Source organism: Lonchura striata, chromosome 11 (genome assembly GCF_046129695.1).
Source record: "Lonchura striata isolate bLonStr1 chromosome 11, bLonStr1.mat, whole genome shotgun sequence".
NCBI classification, from domain to species: Eukaryota; Metazoa; Chordata; class Aves; order Passeriformes; family Estrildidae; genus Lonchura; species Lonchura striata.
In genome coordinates, this window is record NC_134613.1 from 13,506,849 (window position 1) to 13,530,149 (window position 23,301).

Sequence of the window (23,301 nt, forward strand, 5' to 3'; positions counted from 1 at the left end):
GGGCTGATCAGTATGGAGTCAGGTTTAGTTACGTTTTGTTCTTCTACATAATCACAAAAAGCAGTTTTGTGTTTCTTTTCACAAGGAAAGAAAAAATCCTTCAATATCTCTAGGATGTGAGGGAGGAAGTTCTATGAACTTCTGCAAAGTTTGGAAACTGGGCAAAGCGAGTAAATTGGATCCTTGGGTTGATGACTGTAAGACCTGTGAAACCAAACATATGCAAGTGATGTGTGACATTAATTTCATCTCTAAACCATTGCACTCAGATTTACTTCTTTTAATTTAGGCCATTAGCACAGTGAGAAAGGTTAAGCTGACTATTATGAATAACAGGTCTCAAGAACATGTGTTCCAAAGGCTATTTGAAAGTCCACAAAATGTTCCTTAAAGGAGCCAATTCATAAAATATTATTTGGTAAGTTTCCATGGGATTCTTGAAGCGTTTCCCACTGATAACCATTCTTTGTTTACAGTTTCTCAGACAGTTTTCACTTTTCCACAGTCTTCTGTGCTTGTGTTTTTAAATAAGTCATGTCCTATTTCCCCTGCAGTTCCCTGCAGGGAAAGTTTGGATCTCTCAGCATAAAATGATTTCTGACCTTAAAAAAAGTCAATCCTGATTATTTTGAATTGCTTTTTTTTAAAAAGAAAAAATTGATTGCTATAGCATAACCTTTGTTTTGCACAAACATTTTTGCACAAATTGCTGAGTAGGTTATTGAAAGCTTAAAATAGTATTCAGTACAATGACAGTAGAGTGATTGGTGTGAAGCAGGAAATGAGATTGTACAGCAGAACTAAATAATGGTGGAGCATTTGCCAATATTCACTATTTTGGTTCATCACACTTGTAAAAAAATATTATCTACTCTACTGCTCATTTCTATCACATGGCACTAAAATCTAGAGAGGTAAATAACTGTAGGTTTTCTTTTTTTGTCTGAGACACTAGTGCACATCATTAACAATGCTGGCAAAGCTAGAACCTAAATGGATATATAGACAAATGACAGAAAGGGGATTTTTTGGGAGCTGTAGCTGAGCCTGGGAGCTCATTTCTACAAGAGGAACTTGTCCTGGAAGTCTGAAGTATTTCTGTAGTTTTATAACCAACTAAATAGGAAAGTTACATTTGAGGAAAACTGTAGTTTTAGTCCAGCAGTATGTAAGTAATGATTCATAGCATTCTGTGATCTCTCTGAAGTGATTTTTTTATCTACTCTTATAGAATATTTTTAATGTAAAGAACATCTCTAATATGCAATTATACCTTGAACATAAAATATGCAAAAGAACACCGATCTAAAAATTATGCTTTCTAAAGATGTCCCCTGCATTTTTTTCTTAACTTTTACCAAAAGGACACGTAAAGATTTACCCAAAATATGTTATTTTTTGCCTAAGTGTTGACTGTTTACCATAATGCTATTTACCCAGGAGATATCTTGTATGGTTGTCATCTGATATAAAGGCAGATAGCAGTTATAGTTAGAAATGGCTGCCTGCCATTCTGCTTAAAAGAACTTGTGTTATTTTTCTAAAGGGCTTAAAATCCACATTGAACAAACCTCTAAGGCTGGCAGCAACAGTGTAGGAAAGAGAAACCCAGTAGGTTTATTTAAGAGTTTAATCTGCCTAAAATGTGTGTGTCCAATTGTCCATCCCCTTGGAAAGAAAAGGCTCAGAAAGCAGGTTCTGAATTCATTCCCAGTTTATCATCAAGATTCTGCACATCCCTGAAAACCTATTTAAGCTAAGAAATAGCAGGAATGAAAGCAAAGTTTGAACTGATTGAAGATGGCAAAGGTTTCGATTTTCCCATGTAGAGTACCTGAGTACTCTTCTTTCATGCAGAAATAATCTCAAATATGTGTAAGATGTGATAAAGAGTGAGTTTGTGATAAGGCAGACATTTGGAGAGAGCAAAATTTCAAGATTTCTAGTATTAATATGAGTAAAGAATTAAATCTCCTTCTCCTTTGCAATATCTATTAATTTTAAGATTTAGTGCACTCTCTTTTCCCTTCCCTAGTTATTCTGGAACAAAAGGAAAATAATGTTTTTTTGTCAGCGATTGTTTTCCCACATTGAACAGTATCTCGCTCTGTGAAATTGTCATATTGAAATTAGAATCTAGACTGAAAAATATGCAGTGTGAGCAAGCCTGGAAAAAAAAAATCTATTTTTATACTTATTCTAATCAGTTAAAGAAGTATTACTTAATTTCTGGTCCATTGATCATAGACAGCCCAGTCCATGAGCAACAAATTCACTGTATGATTGTGCTTGCAAAAATTAATCCCATTTCTGCAAGCAGGGAAACTGTGGAAATGGAAATAATCCATGGGAAGTCAAAGCTTAGGCTGGTCATTGCTTGGCTGTAAATGCAGGCCACTGTATGAAATGATCCAAAGGTTTTTGTTGCATAGACTAAAAAACAACAATGACCTGAAGTATGCCTGCTGTTGAAATGTCTAGACATTGCAATATTATTTGAGAATGAAGAATAAAAGTCATAAGCTCAAAAAACTGCTCATGTCACAGAGCACTATTTGACTAAATACTGACATTTATTTCTGGTAAATTGTTTTTGACCCATAAGTCCTGGTTCTGGTGGTGTATTTATGTAGCAGTTTGGTATCTCAGGGTGCTCCATTCCAGCCCAGAGCACACTTTGGAAGGGGCTGTGCCAGCCCTTCTCCCTGTGCTTTCACTGCTGGCAGGGCGGCTGTCAAGTGGAAAGCGAGCGCCTTTTGCCTGCAGCCACTCCGGGGATGCACTGCAGGTGGAGACCCTGTTCCTTCCAGCTGCTGGTGGCTCTGTGCCCCAGGGGACCAGGCTAGGACACCCAAGTGAAACGACACAGAATAGATGATTTGTAGATATTTGGTTCTCACTCCAAACTTCAGTGCCTACAGCTCCAGTTTCCGAGGTTAGACTGTAATTTCTCTGATTGCGCTTCCATGGCTCCGGGTGCGCTCCAGGTTTGTTCCAGAGTTGTCTCCTCCTCGGAGCATGCAGCCTCCCAGGAAGGCCATCATGGAAGAAAAAACAGGAGTAAATCCCCATGGTCATGTCTGTGAATTGAATACTTGAGGTTTCGTGTTTCTCTAGAGCTTAAGAAATAAAAAAAGCAGAAAGAAATTTTATGGGAACAAATTTGGTTTGAATGAAAATTCAACTTAGTAATAATAAACAGTTTTGTTGGACCTTTTGTAGCAATCCATATGGTTACATGCCAAGGTAAATGATACTCAGATACTGTAGTTTCATACTGATTGCTCTCACAATTAAAGGAAGACTGGAATTTGTATAGTGTTTCCTTTAACTATTTGAGTCTTACTAGGAAGACAGTGATTTGAATGAATTGCCCTGATTTAGGCAGTTCCCTGACTTTCATAATGGGGCATATTTGGTTGCTTGGTTACCCATTTGAGATGACTGTATTTTAGATAATCACTGATGGAAATGTAACCCAGAAAGTGAGTAAGCAGCATGATGCAGATTTTCAACAGGCCACAAATGTAAAAATAGATCTGTGCAAGCAGAAGAGAGATTGCAATAGATAGATGTAATTTACCTATTTCCCCACACTTGCTGAACACATTTGCACACTATTTGTATGTGCCACTTTGTTGTTGCTGTTGCATCTTTAGGCTGAAAGAAGTTGGAAATCACAGAACTGTGTGCTTTAGGTCAGTGGGGATAGTGATAATGGATACCCCATATGATGTTGAGAGAACTTGAGAAAGTGCATAGAGAAATTGGGCACTTGTAGATGATTAGACATCCATTTATTCTGAAGTCTGCAGCAGCTCAACCAATCTTTATTTTGTAAGGAAAAGTTAATTTGTTTATAAAACATGAGAAGTGCAATCTTGAGTATGTGAAATAAGATTCATTAAAATGTTGTTTCTGATGAGAGGTGCCAGCTGCTGACTTGACATGGGGCACCAGTTTAAGATTAAGCCTGCCTAGAAGTGGTCATGCTGTACAATAGAGTGACATGGTGGGTTTAAATGTCTCATCTCTGTTTAATTATTTTGATTATTTAAAAAAAGAAATCCAAACTTAGAAAAAACAAGTGCTAATTTTGCTGTTCTAAGGGAGTTTCCACGAAGATGAATCAGAAGAGTTGAGGAGAAGGGCACAGATATTGCAGGTGACAGTTTTCAACTGCTTCTATTCCATTAAACCTCAGAACACACCAGTGTGCTCAACACTTGTGACAGTGGCTTTTTTTCTCTTAAGTCTTGTAGGTCTGAGTTGATCTTCAACCAGTAAAGGAAACTTCCCTTTGATGGCTGAAAATAAGTGCACAAAAATGCAGAAGAAGAACAGTTTTAGCCTTGTGTTATTTTAATTTGAAACTGATTTAATTTATTTAAATTTTAAGCTGAGATGCAGATATCATTGCCTTCTGCCCAGAAATCCTGATCTTGAATAATTGAAGAGGCAGAAGAGCATTTTCCAATGCTTTCATGAGGGATGGCTCTTATGTTCTCCATGTAGCTCCAAGTTTTACTGTGTCAACAGTGTCTTACTGTGACAACATCTCACATAAGATACTCTGCATTTTGAAAATCTGAAAGATTTTGCCATGTCATGAAGACTAAGAGCAGTTTATAGGCAAACAAAAATGGATATAAAAGGGAAAATAGGATAACAATATTTGTAGTTGTTAGCATTTTAAATTTTTGCAAAGGAGGGTCACCAGAGTGTGGGGGATAACCCAGGCATGACTAAAGGTTAGTATTTTGCAGTATTTCCAGAAGAGATGGTTGGAAAAGGTTTGTTTTCTTACAGTTTTAATATACATTATTCCCCAACTTATCAGAATTTTTCTGTTCCTTACCTCCAGATAGGAACTGTTTGCATTCCGGCATTTGAACTTTTAGGGAATACTCTGTTTTTAAGCTCTTGCATCAAAACTACAAGAGCCCATAATTCCATGCTTGGATTTTTTTCTTGAGCAGTTTAGGATTTTATTTTTATTTTTAAGAAAGCAGAAGTTCTCATTTAGTCTGTTGCTTCCAGGATATTGCTATTTCAGGAAAGAACTAAGTACTCAGACTAGGCAGTCAGAAACTAGAAACTAGAATTTAACAATTTAAAGTCCAGTTATCCCAAAATCTGTGAAGAAGTATTCTGGAACAGGATGAAGCATCATCATTCCAGGGATGGCCTAATGTAATGTGATATATGAGGCAATAGCACTAGATCAAAAGTGGGGTGTATATTCCTTTGAACATGAAGTTCTTGAATTGATTCAGGTGTGTACAGCTGGACTGTGTCACCCACTGGGACTTGAGTGGCTGCTCACTGGCAGTGTTTGGATAGTTGATGTCCACATTCCATTTCAGGAAGGGGTGAAAACTGAAGGTGGTAAAAGCTGGAGCTGAACACAGCCAGCCCAGTTCGAGTGCCTGAATCTTTGTGATCTGCTTCTCTTATGTTCATCTCTTTTTCTTTCTTGTTTAAAAGCATGTAATTATCCACTCTGCTCACTGACTTGTGATACCTAGTTTTCCTTTCAGCCTGTACCATGGTTGGAAGAGATTTCAACTAAAAACACATCTCTCTAGTCATTAGAAACCCTACTGCCATATAGCAGCTCTTTAGTGTTTTAACTGCAATAGTACTTCTGCCTTATGGGTCTTTGTATTGATTTTCTGTGTGGGAAATTTAACCCCATCATTCAAGAGTAAATAGTGGAATCAGCTGTTTACAGAGTGAAACAACAACTTTTTCAACACTAGAAAGGGCAGCATATGTTGTGGCTGGCCTCCCTGCTAGTTTTATTGATGGAGTTTTGGGGAGCTGTTATGTGCAGATATCAGGGGCAAAAATCCCAATGGCTTTGCAAGTGCATCTGATGTGCTCTGCATTCCCTGGGTGACCTGCAGAACAGACATCACTGGTGGAGCTGCCTCTGGGGCAGGTGGCACCCTGCTCCTGGCAAACAGACTTTGTTCCAGCTCTGTGTGTCTGGACCAAGGCACATGTTCATCTTTACTCTTATTTAGGATGCAAACTTCTGATGTGTAATTTTGAGCCTGTATCTTAGTATCATTACATGACTATTCAGCCCCACAAGTCAGATTCAGGACAAGGAGGTCCTGAAATTCTTTGGCCAGCAAATTCCCACTGATTGTGGTAGAACTGCACTTTTCTGGCCTTTCACAGAATTAGGTTGCTCTTGGTTTTGTTCTTATTTATTGGAAGTTACCTACATACAAGCTTTCAACTTTTAAATATTTTGCCTTTTTGTATTGTGGCAGAACAGATGTCATTTATTCTTCATAGCAGTGTGGAAACAAACATATGCCATCATTCCCTAGTAAAGTAATATTAGTATATTTATATATGTTTGGTATTATATGGAGTAGTTTTGTTTTAGCAAAACACACTTCAGTTTTGACCTAAACTCTTATCTGACTTTAAAGCCTGAATTTACCCATCATTCAAGTCATCATGGAAGAGACTTTACCTAGGATTTGAGTCCTTTGGGCTTTATAAAAATAGGATTATAGAACATCTGGCTACACAGTAGGGATATTTCACTCTGAAGTACAAAAAATAAAACTACCAAAGATAAAGCGAAAAACATTCCTGGCAAGAAATTAACCTTTTCTTTATGTTTCTTGTATCCATCAAACACTGGCCTCTTACAGGTGAAAGGCAAGGAGACAACGAAAGAAAAATGGAGAGAATTAAAGAGCCACATCATATCATTAATACTTTGGCAGTTTTGACAGCCATGAGTAGCAATGAAAAACACTACTGTTTCAAAGCCTGTAATAAATAGGGAGCTTGGTGCCTTCTCCAAGTCAGGTCCTCGGTTCAGACTCACAAAAATGAACACTCCACACCCTTACTTGATGATGATATACTTAAGAGCAGAAAATTAAAAAGATAAAAGGTGTTATGAAATAATACATGGAGAATGTATTTTTAAAAGTCTATAACTTCCATGAACGGAGAGGTTTTTAATTTAAAATTTTATATATATATTTTTTTTTTTTTAATAGAAAAAGCCTGACATTCAGGGATCATTTGTTCACATCTTTATTAATTTTTTGCATCTCAGTTAAAACCCAAAGGAAGCATATCCCGGGGCTGAACAAATGTTTTTATTCTCTTATTTCTGTCTTTTGGTAATCATAAAGATATGGCAAAAATATGAGGTTTTCTTTATTTTCATTAACATCGTGTCAATACAAGAGTAACTTGTTGTGACAGTTGTTGTCTCCATAAAATAATAGCTATTGTTTGAGATATTACTTAAATATTAATTATGTGGCAATGAGGCCATGAAAGTAATTTTAAAAATAATTTCTTAATCCTAAGATAAAAAGCAATAGCTAGGTATACTTGTTGTACAAAAACTTATCTAGATAATATATTTTATAGCTAAAAAATATTTTGTACCTCAGAGTTGCATTGCCTTATATCTGATCAAGAAAAATAAACTTGCAAATGAGGTATTGTCAAGATAATATAGCCTAAGAATATGATATAACAAATCCATTATATATGATATAACAAATGCCATGATTCAAATAATTATTTTTTTTGTGAAAAAGGGACAATTCAGTTTAGGAAAAAAAAAATCAAAACAAACCAACCTCAAACAAACCAACCAAACCCATAAACCTTTAAGTACCCTTTGAACTCATATCTCTACAAAGCTGAGATCCACAGCCCAGTCTGAAGAGGTGCTGGCTTGAGAGCAATGCAGGCATTAGCTCCCTGGTACATTTTCCTTGCAGTTTGGGATGACAATCACCAGGTTTAACTGGTACCTGTATTTAAATTCCCATTCTTTGCTTTGCTTGCACACAGGCCACTGGTTGTGCTATTTCCACTGCTGGCTTTCCAGCCACTTCTGGCTGCTCATGTAGCAAAGAGTGAAATGCTGTAACTCACTCTAATAACACAAGGCAGCTCCTCTTCTTGGAGAAGTCAGCATTTTCCATGTTAAAGCATGGCAAAAGTGCAGTATTAGATAAGCATTTGCTTTGAGTTGCTAGAGCTCCAGAGGCTGTGATCAGTTATTACTTCTGTTTTTAAAGCAGATTCCTCTGGAATCAGGTCTGCTCAGCATTTGTGCCTGTGCAGTGCTGGCTGCTTTAATGATTGTCTGCTTGGGGTGAAGGGAGATCAGAAGCTCTCAGCAGGCATTTGTAGAGTTCTCAGAGCCTTCCCTTTTGTGAGAGGGATCTGAAGCTGGGATCTGTCACTTTCCCATGTTAATGTTTCACTGTCTTCAGGGGAGGAGGAGTGTGTTTCCCAGTTTTGTGTTGACAGCACTAATATACATCAAACGTTTCAATTAAATAAATTAAAGCAGTCCTGGGCCTTTGTCTCATGGCTTGCATTACTTCCAGAAACAGGATTCTTTGGAAGGTTGATGTCCAGCTTTCCTGCAGTAGTGTGTTTGCTGCCCAGCTGCTTGGGCATCGTTCAGTGTCATAGGAAGATGGCAGAGGATCTTAGCAGAACCTGGGTTCCTCTTCGCAGAGTGATGCTGCAGTGGTACGGAGTGAGACATAAGCAAAATGCCACCATTATTCCTAAATAGATAGGATCTTTTGAAATTATAAGGCATTTTATATCATTTCTTTCAAATTATTGGATTATCTTTTCAATATATTAAAGATTTGCTAAGGAAAGACAGAATAATTTGTAATAGGTGTAATACCTACTTAATGAATTTCCTTGCCTTACGTTTTAATTTTCCATGATGGTTCACCCACACTACTTAAAGAGCAAATCAAAAACTGCTGTTGTGATTTTAAATTCTTTTCAATTGCAGTTGGAAAGGTAGATTTTTTCCTTAATACTAAAAGATAGCAATTATCTTGAAATGAGGTTCAGACTGCATCTTGCTGATGATTACAGAGATCACGCTGCATTTTAATGTGAGCATAAAGTAAGCATATTAGAACCTTTTTTTTTTTTACTTATGTCTTAAACATACTAAATCTTGGGATTTTTTTTTTAAGCTGGGCAGTTTACATTTTTAAGTTTTTTCTTGTTAGAGGCAGTAAAAAAATATTAAATATTTATTGTGCACATTGACCTGGATATGTGTGAGATACATATCACATCAGAAGGTTTTGTGATACATCAATATAGTGATGAAACAAAAATACTGGTTTTCATTATTCACTCTATAGTATTTATTTTCTACAATGAATATCATTATAGTCTTACCTGTTCTAATATGAAGGACTTGTCTGCCAGGGAGGGCTTTATGGAATAGGTGAGGGCACAGCTATTTCCCAGCTGAATGCTCTTGTACCTGCTGAGCTGCTGTGTGTGAAGGGGATTTACTGTACACAGGGATTGTCATGCAGGTTGGTAATTTACAGTGCATGAAAAAATGATACATTCCCCATTAGCTACTTAATAAAGCCATGCTTAGGACTGTTTTTAACTATTTATATTGCAGCAGCTCACGGCAGTGTCCAAATTACCCAGAAAACTGTGTAAGATTGTAGTAAAATACAACCTTTACTCATAATCCCATAGAAGGTAAATGAGTTGTAAATATAGGCAGGACACAAAGACACCATTTGAGTTGTTCACAGGTATATGAGAAGCATATGAAGTGTCCAGTAGAAGGATTTTGGTTTCCTGTAGTACAGGAATGCAGTGCTGTGGGCTGGCTGCACAGCCTTGGCTTGTGTTGTGTACCCACAGTTCTTTCCACAGCCTTATGAAAGCATCCATCTGCATTTCTGTGTCTCTCCTTCTACCCTCGTGACCTATGAACCAATGGGCCAGTTGTAGGGACAAGAAGCAAAAGAAATGGAGCACTTTGGGATAAGTTAGTTCTTCATATGGGTAAAAGGGATACTCTATGACACAAAGTGAAAAGCTATGGAAGCAATTCCTACTCAAAGGACAGGTCTCTGTTTCATAAGATTCATGCCCTGACTTAGGGGAGGGATCAATCAGCAGCTGCACTTTACCAGGCAGCTAAAAGCTGAAGACACAAGTCTGCAGAAAACCAGATTGCCCTGGCTGAAATGCTCAAAGCTTCTCTTCATTTTAAAGCAAACTGTATGTGTGTATTATGGTCTTCTTATTTCAGCCAGATCCCTATGTAGTAGCTGAAAGGAAGCCTGGGCAAAGATGATGCAGGTGCAACTTCTCCCTTTTCCTGGAGAAGTGACCAGGGCACAAGTTGTATCATAATGTTGCATGTAAGGAGAAGTGGAAGTTTCATCCTGTGGAGTTTGTGAGAACTGCAAGAGAAACATGGAACCACGTAGCATGCAACAAAGAGGAAAAGGGCATATGAACTTACCTTAAAAAATTACTCAAAAGCCAGGTAATCCACCCCGTGACCTATTCTGCAGCCCTTGTTTTAAAGAAGATACAGCCTTCTAGAACAGAGACACTGTTTCAGGTTCCCACAGAGGAAAAAGATTCCAGTGATGAGGATATACTAAACATTGCTTAGTTCTGTGCTGGGACAAAATCTCACCACCATGCTGAAGTGCACTGGAGTCAAATGAACATTTTCCAGGAAAGTATCTGTCACATAATTTAGAGACCTATAAATTAGAACTGCTCAGTAAAATAACCAAGGAGTCTCTTAATGCCCAACTTGTGTTCCTGCATTCATTTTTTCCAGTTTCTGTATTAATCTAGTTAAGTGAATATCCCACAGAACTATTCTGTTCACTAACAGAATATTAATAGGGAAAATGTATGTGACTAAGGAGGTAATAAAAGCATGGGCTCTAGAGAAGCTTCTTGCAGACAACCATCTATATTATCATTAATTCCTCCACCATTTCTGTTTTTAAGTATTTGTCAGGAAAGGCTTAATCATCATATAATTGTGTTCAAATTATTTATTTTTATCCTCTGCTGTTATTTGCAATTAAATTCTAAAGAGAACAGACGTTACTGTTCAAGGGCTGAGTGCTAATCTTGTACTTAAAAGGACTTTTTTCCTTGGCAATTGAGTAAGCTCAGCCAGACATAGGATGCTGTAAAATTTCCAAAGCATCCACTCTATGCCATAGTTTTTATATTACTCTGATTTTATGGGTTTCAAACTTTAAAATGATGGGTTTTACATCAAAGAAATTGCACAATTCAGAGGGATACAGAATGCTAGAAAGAACCTGCTGCAAAAAATACATGTTGCAGTGCTGATACCACAAGTTTGCTAAATACTGGGGAAAGACCTGTTCATGTATTGGGTAGATATGTCAGTCCCAGGTAGTGTTCTTTCTAATCTCTTAATCAAAACTTTTAGTAGTCATAGCAGTGCAACATTTCCAATAGGCATTACATCATGGTATATGTGTCTTCCACAGTCAGGTTAGAATCAATTTTGAATCTATTACTTCAGCTTTCTTTTTTGCCTCCTGTAGAGGCACTCTGCTGTTGTATCAGTGGCCACCCATAATTACATAGGCTGCTGTTTCTAGTTCAGTTGAAGTATCATTAACAGGTATTCTGGAAGTGCCTAAAAAGAAGATCCAATCTTTCCTTCAGCCCCTTTACAGTTACAGACTTTCATCTAACATGGACTGTAGTGAAAAATTTTGAGAGTAAGTAAGTTGCTGCTAAGAAAGAATTTTTGTGATCCCTCTGTTTCTAACTGACTTAGATCTGCTATATTTAGAAGCATTCTGTGGTATTTTTGTCTGTCTGTTTCTTGAGGCTTTGGCTCTGCAGGGAGTTACTCAATAACAACAATTTCTGAGTGCTGATTGCAATCTAAACATTTTGGTTAACTTAGGACATCTCTGAAAGAGTAGTAATAGGCTATAGGTATCAGTTAGGAAAGAGGAAGAGACAGTGGTACCATCTTTTATTCTCTGCAGCAGAAAAAGGGTAGCCTTGTAGTTTAGAAAACAGAAATTTTTCAGAACATCAGGACTCCAGCATCTAATTCTATGACTGTTTAAGTGTTTTGTACAAAAAACAAGTGTCTTTCAGAGAGCAGCTGGAGGGGGGAAACGTTCATTCCTCTGTATTACCCTAACATGATGTTTCAGCTTGTCTCTAGATCTGTCCCAAGTTAGGAAAGAAGGGATTTTTCAAATGCATTTCCTCCATCAAGCATTATTGATGTGAGCACCAGCTTAAAAAAATAATGCATCCAATATTATGAAAGGTACCTCATCTGTCATGGGAGGCTGAAAAAGCTGTCTTGAGAGGTCCCACTCTTGCCCCATAAGCAGTGCAAAGACATTTTGCACCATTGCCAGAGCTGTTTTCAGTTCTCTGGACTGACCCATACTGGGACAATCCCAGCACAAGTGGAACGCTCTGCAGGCTGTATTGTTGCTCCAAGTCTGCTGTTGCTCCTCAAAGTTCAGTCAGGCCTGCTGGCTGCCTGTGGCCCCTGAGAGCTGCTGGCATGTTCACAGCTCAGAGCTGTGGCTGCTCAGCCCAGCTGCAGGACAGCACTCTTTAGAAGGGGTGCATGAGTATTATTGTTGAAAATCAGCTGGTGTCTCCCCTTGTTACAAATATTTATTGTTACTAATGTTGCCAGTATTTATTATGGATATTTGTGTTTAATTCATTAACATAACTGTAAGTTGCTAATGTAGAAATGTAAGATGATAAAGCCCTCAGATGAATGTGTTTAGGTTGCAAGCAAACTTTTTTTTCATTCTGAGGACGTGAGAGCTGCACAAATCCTGTTGTTTCAGAAGTGATGCCAGATCCCTAGATAATGTCTGCCCGCAAGAAGTGTGCGATACATCTGAGCAGGATAACAACAAAGTGCAGCAGAGATAAAGATTTGACGTTGTTTGAAAGGGGATATCCAGTATAATTTTCTAAAAGCCTAGATAACATTAGCTTCAAGCCAAACACAAAAGATAGCAATCTTTTTTAAAAGAGGTGACCATATGTTTAACAGCTGATCAATTTGCTACAATACAAAGAATTAGTAGGAGGAAATTAGGAAAAGTAGAGAAGCTTTGTTGGCTAATCTATGTTCCTTTTGTGTGCCTTTCTAATTCAGATCTCCATTTTATATTACTCTTTATTTCCAATTTTTTGCTCCTTACTGCACTGTTACCTTTATTTCAATATCATTAATTAATCTTGATCTTGAGCACAGTTGGTTGCAAACTGCTGTCTCTCTGTTACAAATTGATTTGTCCTTTAAAAAAGGGAGACAGACAGAAATGTCAGACTTGTTTCACAACGGGAATGTTGAATGTAAGACTTGGCTCCGATACAGTGTCCACCCAGTGGTTCTATGAATAAGTGTTTATAGATTGTACTGAGCTTTCTAGCCAACTCCTAGTGTCTCCTATAATTGCTACTGTAGGAAACAAAAATGTTCGTCTGAAAAACCAAACTCTTCATTTAAGCTGTGTAGAACTATTATTCTGCTTTATGTGTAGTTTTCTAAAGGACTATAAACTTATGTGTTTCAAGAATACAGAAATACAAGATTGACTCACTACAGATTTTCTTTCAGCTTCAGTGATGGTTGACAATATGGCTTCATTTTACTTGACTACTTTTAGGGCCTTTCTGGTTTTTAGCATTTTGATGGGGGTTGAAAGAGGTAGTCCATGTACTGATCTTGGTATTTTGTGCCTTCTCTTAATTGTTGGTTCAACTCCAACAAACCTTCTATCGTTGTGTCTACATGCATTTTTTCCATTGTATTTCCTGTTGTTTAAAAATGTAGAGAAGACTAGTTTAGAAGAAATGGAAAAAAATAATCTGAGAAAAATCCTCACTGTATTGACAAAAGTAATGTTTGCAGCAGGCAAAATAGGCAGGAACAGCTATAAAAGGTCTCTCTAAAGGGCAGTGAAAGAATGTGCAGAAGTACATACTTGTGTCTGGCATATGGGTTCATGCAAGTAATGAATTATGGGGTTTTTGGTTGTTATTTGCATTAAGCAAATGAAGATGAATTAGTCCATATAGCTTTGGCTTGATTGATATTGGTAATTGCTCTTTGAATGTATTAATAGGGGCCATATGCTAAATCTATCACTAGCTTAAAGTCATAATCTCTAAGTAAAACAATTACTAAATGGTACAGTGGCAAGAGTAATTAAAAACTCTGAGATACATGTTGTAGAAACTGTCATTGTTCTACAGTGCCACTTTGCTTTTTAAATAAGATGGGTCCTATCTAAATGCACAAAAAAGCTATACAGGAAAAAAAGAGGGAAAATAAGGAAAAATTGTATACCACCTGCTGATGTGTGAATTGGATAGCATTGCAGGAAATGACATGTGTTAAATTACTCTGATGATAGAAGGAAGAAAAGTTAGAAAGTATAAGATTTATTTCAAAACACTGAATTAGAACATAGCATGTGTTCAATGTGAAACACAAAAGCTGAATTCAGTATAGTATTGGCCACTGTCACTTAAAGTTTGAACAAATGCAATGGCTCTAAAATTCAGATATGAAGTAATAGAACATATTGCTATAATGTGTGCAAAGAATTAAATATTATACCTTATTATAGTTATATTCTTTGTCTGAAAGCCTTTCAGCCTTAAAGCCCATTTGTATAGGAGCATGTGTGCAATAATGTGTGTGCTTGTGCATGGAAATATAATCAGAGTTTTCAAAAGTTTCATGGACAATGCACTTGTGGCTTTATATGCAAGTGTCAGATACAGATTTTATATGCTTATACACAGGAAGGTAATTTTTTAACTTTACCCTTTGTATGTGCTCTTCAGCAAAAAATGGAAGGAGAATTCCAGAAGCTAATGTACTCATTTGTGTAATGCGATTCCCTCTATATTTATGATCCTTTAATTGAGGCATATTGCTGTGGATCCAAAATGTCAAACTGCTATTTTATATTAGAAATATTAGTCGCAAATCTTGGCAGTTTGTGATATCACATCACTAAAGGAGGCAGCCTTGGTCAGAGGAAAATGTCTGTTTTGCTAAAAATTTGTCAATATGAAATTTTAGAGGGTGTGGGGGTGGTGGGATGACACAGGACAAAAACAGAAGTTTAAATCTGGATTTGCTCAGGAAGAATGCATTTAGTGTCCAAAAAGTTCCAAGTGTTCTTTCAAGAATGAGCAAAGAATTGGTGTAAAGGCTACTCAAACTCGTGTCTGAACTGAAAGCTAGAACTGATAAGAAATTAATAACAAACCTTGTAATAATGGAAAAAATTATAGTAATACATATAAATAATTCACAAAAGAGAAAATTGAAATGAAAAGGTAGAGTTATTAGGAGAAAAAATATAATTGATATGGGTACAAAAATGGGTTAATTAGGAAAAGGTTACATCTTAGCTGTAATTTTCCCTGTTAGTCAACAGGAGTTGCAAGATCACCACTAAAGTATTAAGAATGCAGTGTACTTTTACTATTTATTTTCTGTCCTGGGAAGGATGCAGGACAGTGTACTCATTACATTTAGAATAGTTTGAAGTAATTTAGTAATCAGTAAAAATATTAACCATCATTTAGGTCTAAGTAATTTATATAACATCCATGTTTCTGCTCTCTCTAGTACAGAAGCTCAAATTTATGTGCTGTGACAATTCAAAAAAGGTGCTGAAAATAAAGATAAGTTGGTTGTAGTGTTTCTTCTCCACCAAAAAGTCTCTTTATTCCATGTAGTTATTTCATCTAGGAAGTAAAATCGTAGCAAGAATCATCAGTTGGAAATTGAAACATAATAAATTCAAATGAGAAATCAAACAGAAGGTGAATCAATCAATCAGTGGTGCTGATTAACCTTGAACAAAGCTAAGGGAGTACAGAGGTTTTCCAGTTCTTGGCAAGCTGTGGTCAGGACTAGGTGCATTTTTGGAGTCACACAGAAGATTTTAAGCTCAGTACTGGAGCAACTAATGACCTGTGGTATACAAGGCCTTATAAATGTCTCTGACTTAAAACATTGCAATTTATTAATCTTGGAGAGGGGGAAAGGAAGTTGAAAATCTGTTTTGGTCCCTGCAAGACAATAGGCAAAAGCCAAGATGTTTCTCTGCTGAAGGGAGGCAGCAGGTGAGGCTGGCACAGGGGCCTGGGGATGGCAGCCAGGGGCCATGCCCAGCTGGCACTGAGGGACAGTAAAGCAGCTGGCTTTTTGGGGGGTGTTCTTCAGGAGCTTTTCTCTTAGTGGCTGTTCCTCAGGACTGTCCTGCTCTCCTCTGGCTGCAGCTCTGAGCATACTGAGAGCACTGCTGCTCTTGTGCATAGTCAGAGCTGTGGAAAACTTTAAAACAAACATCTGCCAGCAACACATCATTTCCTGTGGTTGTCCTAGCCACGAATTTTTTACATTGCTCTGCCTTCCCTCATGCACATTGCTACGCTCTGATTATGCTGCTTCCCTCCCCTCTTATTCACTGGTCCAGGTTAGTTAATGTAGAGACCAGCTTGCACTGCTGATCACTGAGTCTTTTTTTTTTTCTCCCCCCCTAAACTGTATGGAAAGATTAGGTCAAGTTGTTCCTCTTGTGCTGGCTAGTTGTGCTCAGTATGTGACATTCCTCTACAGTTGTTCTGATTATGCCACGTCCTACTTCATTCCTTAGGCTTTGCAGAGCCAGATTTGCAATAGTCTCCTTTTCCTCTGCCTTGTTTCATTCAGACAAGCAGATCTGCCCATCTTCCAGAGGGTAAATATTGACATATCTAGAGCAGTGGTAATCGGGCTTTTTGCTGCTGTCAGCAGCTCGGATCATCCAACTCTCTTGTGCTGTGCACCCAGCAATGAGAAAATGGGGAAACCACAGAAATACAGCTGTGTTCCAAGTAACTCTTGTTTACCACTGTGCATAAACATGCATGGTTTTGTATTTAGATATGCTGTCTCTATCTCTCCACTATTCTGGTGGTTTCTACAGCATATCACAGGAAAAGACTTTAAATTGGGCAACTAAAACTAATTTTTGAGTTCAAACACATGAAATTATCCAAACTGATGATTATTTGTTACAAGTCAATATATATACAAATATATTTTTGCAGGGGTTTTTTTTGTTTGTTTGTTTGTGTTTTTTTAACTCCAAATTAAATTTTTTGAGGCATTTGGACTAAGAGGTCTGGGAAAAAAAAAGGAATCTCTTACTGGATTCTAGTTCTGGCAAAGTGGCAAAGAAGATACTCTTCATCCCATTGAGCTCAATGATTTCATGCTTAACCCACAAAATAGAATGAAAATATAATCTAAGAGTCTGGGAAATTGTATTTACAGAGACTCTTGGAAAAAGTCTGGAATGGGTCGGGCAGGAGGATTTGGTTTAGTTTGGTTTTTTTCCTTCTCCTTGGAAGCTTGTATTTAGGAAGGAAAAATGGATGGAGCGAATGGTGTCATGAGGAATGCATAGTATTGTACTGAAGTATTGTACTCCTAGCATGAGGGAGTGTAAAGGCTGCTCAATAAAGAGAAGAATTTGGGAAACACCTAAAGAAATAAATAACTGAGCAGCAGGTATACCAAAACAATAACAACAGTGCTGTTCCTGGGAGATGGAAAAGCAAAATACCACAAAAACAAAAAAAAGAAATACTGACTCCAGAAATCAGTGCGGCTTTCTGGCTGGTTTTGTGGGGTGAGGAGAGGAGGAGATGGACTGGTGGTACAGAAAATATTAGACATTTGTGAATCATTCACAGGTTAATGTGATTTGATTGATGACTTGAAAAAGCTGTTGCATGTGGAGGCTTTTATTAAGAAGGTTGCAAAATTGTTGCAACCTAGAAAATGTCCTTATTTCCTTTTCTTTTGTAACTGGCAGAACATATAGGGTCCTGCATGACAATACTCAGCTCAGGAGGGGGCCTGTGCATCTTAATTTTCTTTAGTACAGTAATGATCCAGTCTGAGATAAGAACTCATGTTTAGCAATTCTGATTTAATTTACAACTCAGCTAGAATATAATTATTTTCTGATTATACTTAGGTTTTGAAGTTTGTAGGAAGAGGAAATACTCAAAACCTTTTGTAGTCAAGATTTTTTTCTAGAAAACTGATTTTTCTGCTAATACAGAGTAGATGACGAATTTTTTTTTTTATTTACCTTAATGTCAGAATTTATTTCAAGCTGAAGGTAGGTAAGATCTAATAACAAATTTTAAACCCTAATACCCACACAAGAGTTTTGTTAATTTGTACTGATGACTGAAAGATTTTCAAATTAGCTTGTAAATATTATTAGAAACAACACAAAATTATCATAAAAGGTCAGTGCTTTCATTGCCAAACACTGCATAGGATTTGGATATTTATTATGAAGCTAATGTATTAGCAAACATAGAAAATAAAGACTTATGAGACATCAGTTTAGCACCATGTTGCTGCTTCAAGCAATTCTTAGATTCCTGTACCTCTACTAGTGCGTATTGCAGATGATTTTTCTCTTGTTTAGTTTCAGCAATATCTCTGAGGGGAATCATTTAGGAAATGTGGAAGTCCTGGGATGGGGCTGAGAGGGCACAGAGGGGCTGTCACCAGGGAGGGGCGGTGAGCACGGGGCAGGGATCTGAGCAGGGATCCATGGGAATTGCCATGTTTGGGTCTGGAGGGGTGAGCACGGGGCAGGGATCCATGGGAATTGCCATGTTTGGGTCTGGAGTGGTGAGCACGGGGCAGGGATCCATGGGAATTGCCATGTTTGGGTCTGGAGCAGGGATCCATGGGAATTGCCATGTTTGGGTCTGGAGGGGTGAGCACGGAGCAGGGATCTGAGCAGGGATCCATGGGAATTGCCATGTTTGGGTTTGGAGGGGTGAGCACAGAGCAGGGATCTGAGCAGGGATCCATGGGAATTGCCATGTTTGGGTCTGGAGTGGTGAGCACGGGGCAGGGATCTGGGCAGGGATCAATGGGAATTGCCATGTTTGGGTCTGGAGGGGTGAGCACGGGGCAGGGATCTGGGCAGGGATCAATGGGAATTGCCATGTTTGGGTCTGGGGCAGGGTCCAAGGGCTTGAAGCACGGAGCGTGTGGGAGCAGAACCATCAGACAAGAGCAAAAGGCAGAGCTCGCCTTTGTCTGGTGGCTTGAAATGGAGTCAGGGACTCCCAGAGGTAAAAGCAAAAGCTTTTGCACCCGACAAGCCACACTGAGGTGCACTGACAACTTCTCTTTGTGAATTGGTGCTGAGGGAGGCTTGTGAGATGTGATAATGGTTTCCTCCAGCCCTTTTCCCTCCTTGGTCCGAGTACACTGGCCACCCTGCAGTGCAATGCCTCGCTGCAGGAACCCAGAGGTGACTTTAATCACAAGGATGAAATTCACCCTTGGGCATCACCAAGTGGAATTGAGACCTTTCTTCACAGAAATGAACTTAACCCTGGAGGAATAGCAGCTTCACAGATGATGCCAAACTTTGGTATTTTTTTTCAGACCACACAGTTTTTCTTGGGAAGCAACATTGTTAGAAATGAAGTGAAAGCAACAACCTATGGGCATGGTTATTGCAGAAGAAAATAGTTAATAGTGTTGCTATTTACATTAAATACAAATTCCTGATGACTCAATAACATAACCCTATAATTAATTAATAAATATTTTGAAGATTATTATGATGTTGTCACTTACATGCTTCTAACAGCTCCCTAGGGATAGGACAGCTAGTTAGATCAGCAGATCTTCCTCAATTAGGCCCCAATTTCACATCAGTATTAGAGCTTCTGTGTTCTAGATATTAAATATTAATTTTGATCCATGTAAGGGGTGAATGCCTAGTCTGCCTGTGCTTCCTGTTGATGTTCTTGGAAAAAATGTAAGGATTAGAGAGAAATCTTGCAGAAATACTTACGTGTGCCATTCAGGCAAGCATCTCAAATGTTTTCATTTGTTTTCTTGTTAGAGAAACTTGATTAAAATTTTCAGTATACAACTTTGAGTCATATAAAAAAGTTGATTTATTAAGTATGTCTTTACATATTTTAGTGAAATTAATGTGCAGAAAATATTATTACCTAGGTTTGAATATGTAACTTTTTTAAAATAATGTTAATTATCAAAAAAGAAGTGGAGTAGTAAGACACGTGCTGTTAGAAGTTAGTAGATGCTAGAAGTACCTTTCATTTTGGTAATGCAAGCCTTTTCCTGTTCCTCCATTTAAAATGGTTGAATTAGATTACTAATGTCTCTCAAAGGATACTTAATCTAATTGGGAAAAGGCTTCTCTCCTCCCAAAAGGACCTGATAGGGTTGTCCCGTATGCCATGTATTATTTGCATTAGCAAGAGAGCTTCTAGTGCTACTTAATGAGAAAGGATAATGGAATCATATATTTTAATGGTCAAAGCCTGAGTAAGAGCTGATGCCCCCTGAAACAAGTTCTGAGTGTGTCCTTTGGGAAGCATTTCCTGCACAGATGTTTTTATTAAATGTATGTGGAAAATGTACCAGGTAATACCACTTCCAGCATTAACAGGTTCCTGTGCACTTGTCATGTAGTAAAGGCAAAATCTTCAGACCCATGGCATCCATAGCCTACAGCTTGTACCAGTTTCATTAAAGGCTAGATCAGATCTCCTTGTATATCATAAATCATAGCCTTCCACTTGCTTACAGCAACATGAGTTTTAATAGGTTTCTCTAACTAAAGTTGCTAAGCCATACCCAATCCAATTTACTACTGAATGCACCTCCTTAGAGTTTCTAATGGTTAATTTAAGAAAAAGGGAGTTATATTTCTAATTCTAATTTGCTTTGTTTCAGTTTCTAGCAACTAGATCTTATTATACTTTGCTTCTTGTAATTAAAGAACCTCTTTGTAACAAGTATTTTCTCAGTTATGGTCACCAATCTTCTTTTGCATACAGTTAACAGATAAAGCTCTTGAAATAGTGGAGGCCTAAAAACTCTCCAGTCCTCAAAACATTTCTCTTGTTTTCTTTTGTGATTCTTGTTAAGTTAGGGTTTCTTAACAACTTATTGATTTCTCATCATAGAGGGAAAAAAAAAATCTAATTCTTTAATATATGTGAGAGTGCCCCGGTGCAAAAAGTACTCTGATGACAAATATAGTTGTGATGTTTGTCCAAAACCATATTACTGCTCTCACTTTATGATTTGCTGTAGCTGCCAAGATTTCCTTTTCAGTTCATCCTTCAGCCCTTCAGGGATGAGAGCTGGGTAAAATAGGGAACACCTTTTACTTCCCCCCTAGCTTTGTTTCCTAGTCCAACATGTGACACTTCATTTTCACAGCCTTGCAAATGCTGCGTGCATCTGTTTCTTTGTGTAGCAAATCTCAAGATTTACATAAGTAAATAGCTTTCAGCACTCTTGAAGCCACAACAATGTACAAACATGTTTGAAATTGTTGAACTAAAAATTATATTTGACTGCTTGCTGGGAGTAAAGATTTCAGGGACTGAAAATTTTATTAATGATTTCAGTGTAACATCATACCAAGATGACAGTGTATGTTGAAGTTTTGGGGCCTAGTTTTTAGTATGAGCTTCTCCTGAAAGAGTTTGAACCACACTCCAATACCTTCATTCATCTCCAAAAATGGTGGAGAGCCAAGGTAGCCTGTGAGCAGGAAATTGTGAGATATCCCAGACTCCTCCAATAGTTTATTTTCATAAAGGGATTATTAAAGACACTTGAGTCTTACTCAAACCTGGTGTGGTTTTATTTGGCAGTATAAATACATCTTCATACTTGTACATGGAGAAAAATATTCTAGAAACTATACATGTAGAAATACAGTATCACTGCCACTAAAGTTTTCTTACTGGGGGAAGTATCCACTGCTAATCTGATGATGCCATATGTCCATTTTCTTCTTGCCGTTCCACTATCTAGCTGTTGTCCATTTTTATCTGACACAGCTAATTTAAGAGATGATCCCTTTAATAGTTCTCAGAAGGTACCTGTCACATATGGGGCACTACAAGGCATAACACAATGATGATAATCAGTCCCAGAACTGAACGGATGTGATAGTAAACATGAAGCCTCTAGATTCCCACTTCCTCTAAAACCTGTCAGTTATCTTTAAGTAGAAGAGCTGGACTGTAAAAAGAACATAAAAAGAGCTTCATGTGATAGCTGCAAAATGGAAATAAATGCCTGGCTATTAAAAAGAATAGGTGCCTATTTTCCAAATTATTGCAAGGATATGAAAAAAAAAGAAGAAGAAAACCTGTTTACAAGTCCACTTTAGCAAGACTCTAATTTACACTCATGGTTCTTTATGAGTGCCATATGTATGTAAACACATGCAAATGTGACCCATATTATGATTTTGCTGGTAATTCTTTTCAGTTATTATTTAATTATACATAGTCCTTTACTTAAGCCCTTGTAAAAATAAAATCTTTGGAAAAAAAATAGAATGGTTTCAGAAGGAATAAATATTGTTCTGCGAGTTCAGCCTTTAACGTAATGTGCAAACGACTGGATTAAAAGCAGTGGATATCACAGGTCAACTGCACTCACTAATCACTGCCTCAGCTGAAGAGATTGACTTTGTTGCTAGCTGGCTGCAGTTGGAATAGTAAATCACTTCATAGTCTTTATATTTATTCAGTTCACAGCTTGATCACCACTGTTTCACCTTTCCTCTGAAAAGCAGTAATGCTCTCTGCTTTGTCCAGGAAATAGAAATTGTTCATGGAATCTCCTCACTACTTGTTTTAAGTGAATGAGCAATACAGCTTATGCCCACTGGTTCCTGAAATGAAACACTGTCATAGCATGAATATTTCTGTTGAAAATTGGAAGGGGGGATTTTTGCTTGGGTTTTTTTAGACAGCTTCTGACAGACAATTGTGCTGCTTTATGCATTACAGTTTCTGTACTTTGTTATCTGTGAAGTCTGCCATAATATAACTTTGCAGGTAGAGCTGCAGGCAGGCATCTTCTGAAGGATAAGCCTCCTGGGATACTGATTGCATTACCATGCTAAACAAAACTGCTGTAACAAAAATGTTTAGCCAAATCTATATAGAAAAGGGTAATGTTCATTCAAATGCATTTTCAAAGGGAATCTTCTGAAATAGACAAAGTACCTAAATATGCCTTTGAAGTAATTATATATGCAGATGTAAGATGAAAAATAAGTGTTTGTTGACATACTGTTTCAAGCTGTACACTTCTAATTTTATTAAGAATGAAAGTGATGTGTTAAATACTTATACAAATTGTCTTTGTGCCAAAAACATAAGTCTTTATTTCTAGAGCCAGGTTTCAAAGGATAGATTTGGAGAAAATTTGAGTCCATAGCAAAGAACTGCTACGCTGAGGCTGTGGGACTGGGTGTTTCTGTGGAAGGTACATGGAGATGTGGGCATACCCTTCTGGGAGCAAATACCCTTCTCCATTGA

The 23,301-nt window shown here is 37.7% G+C and overlaps 1 protein-coding gene across 1 annotated transcript in view; it reads left to right on the forward strand.

Annotated features, from left to right (window-relative positions):
* Window positions 1–23,301, forward strand: part of SEMA6D (semaphorin 6D) — a 206,700-nt gene that overhangs the window by 47,449 nt on the left and 135,950 nt on the right. The gene's annotated exons all lie outside the window — the stretch shown is intronic.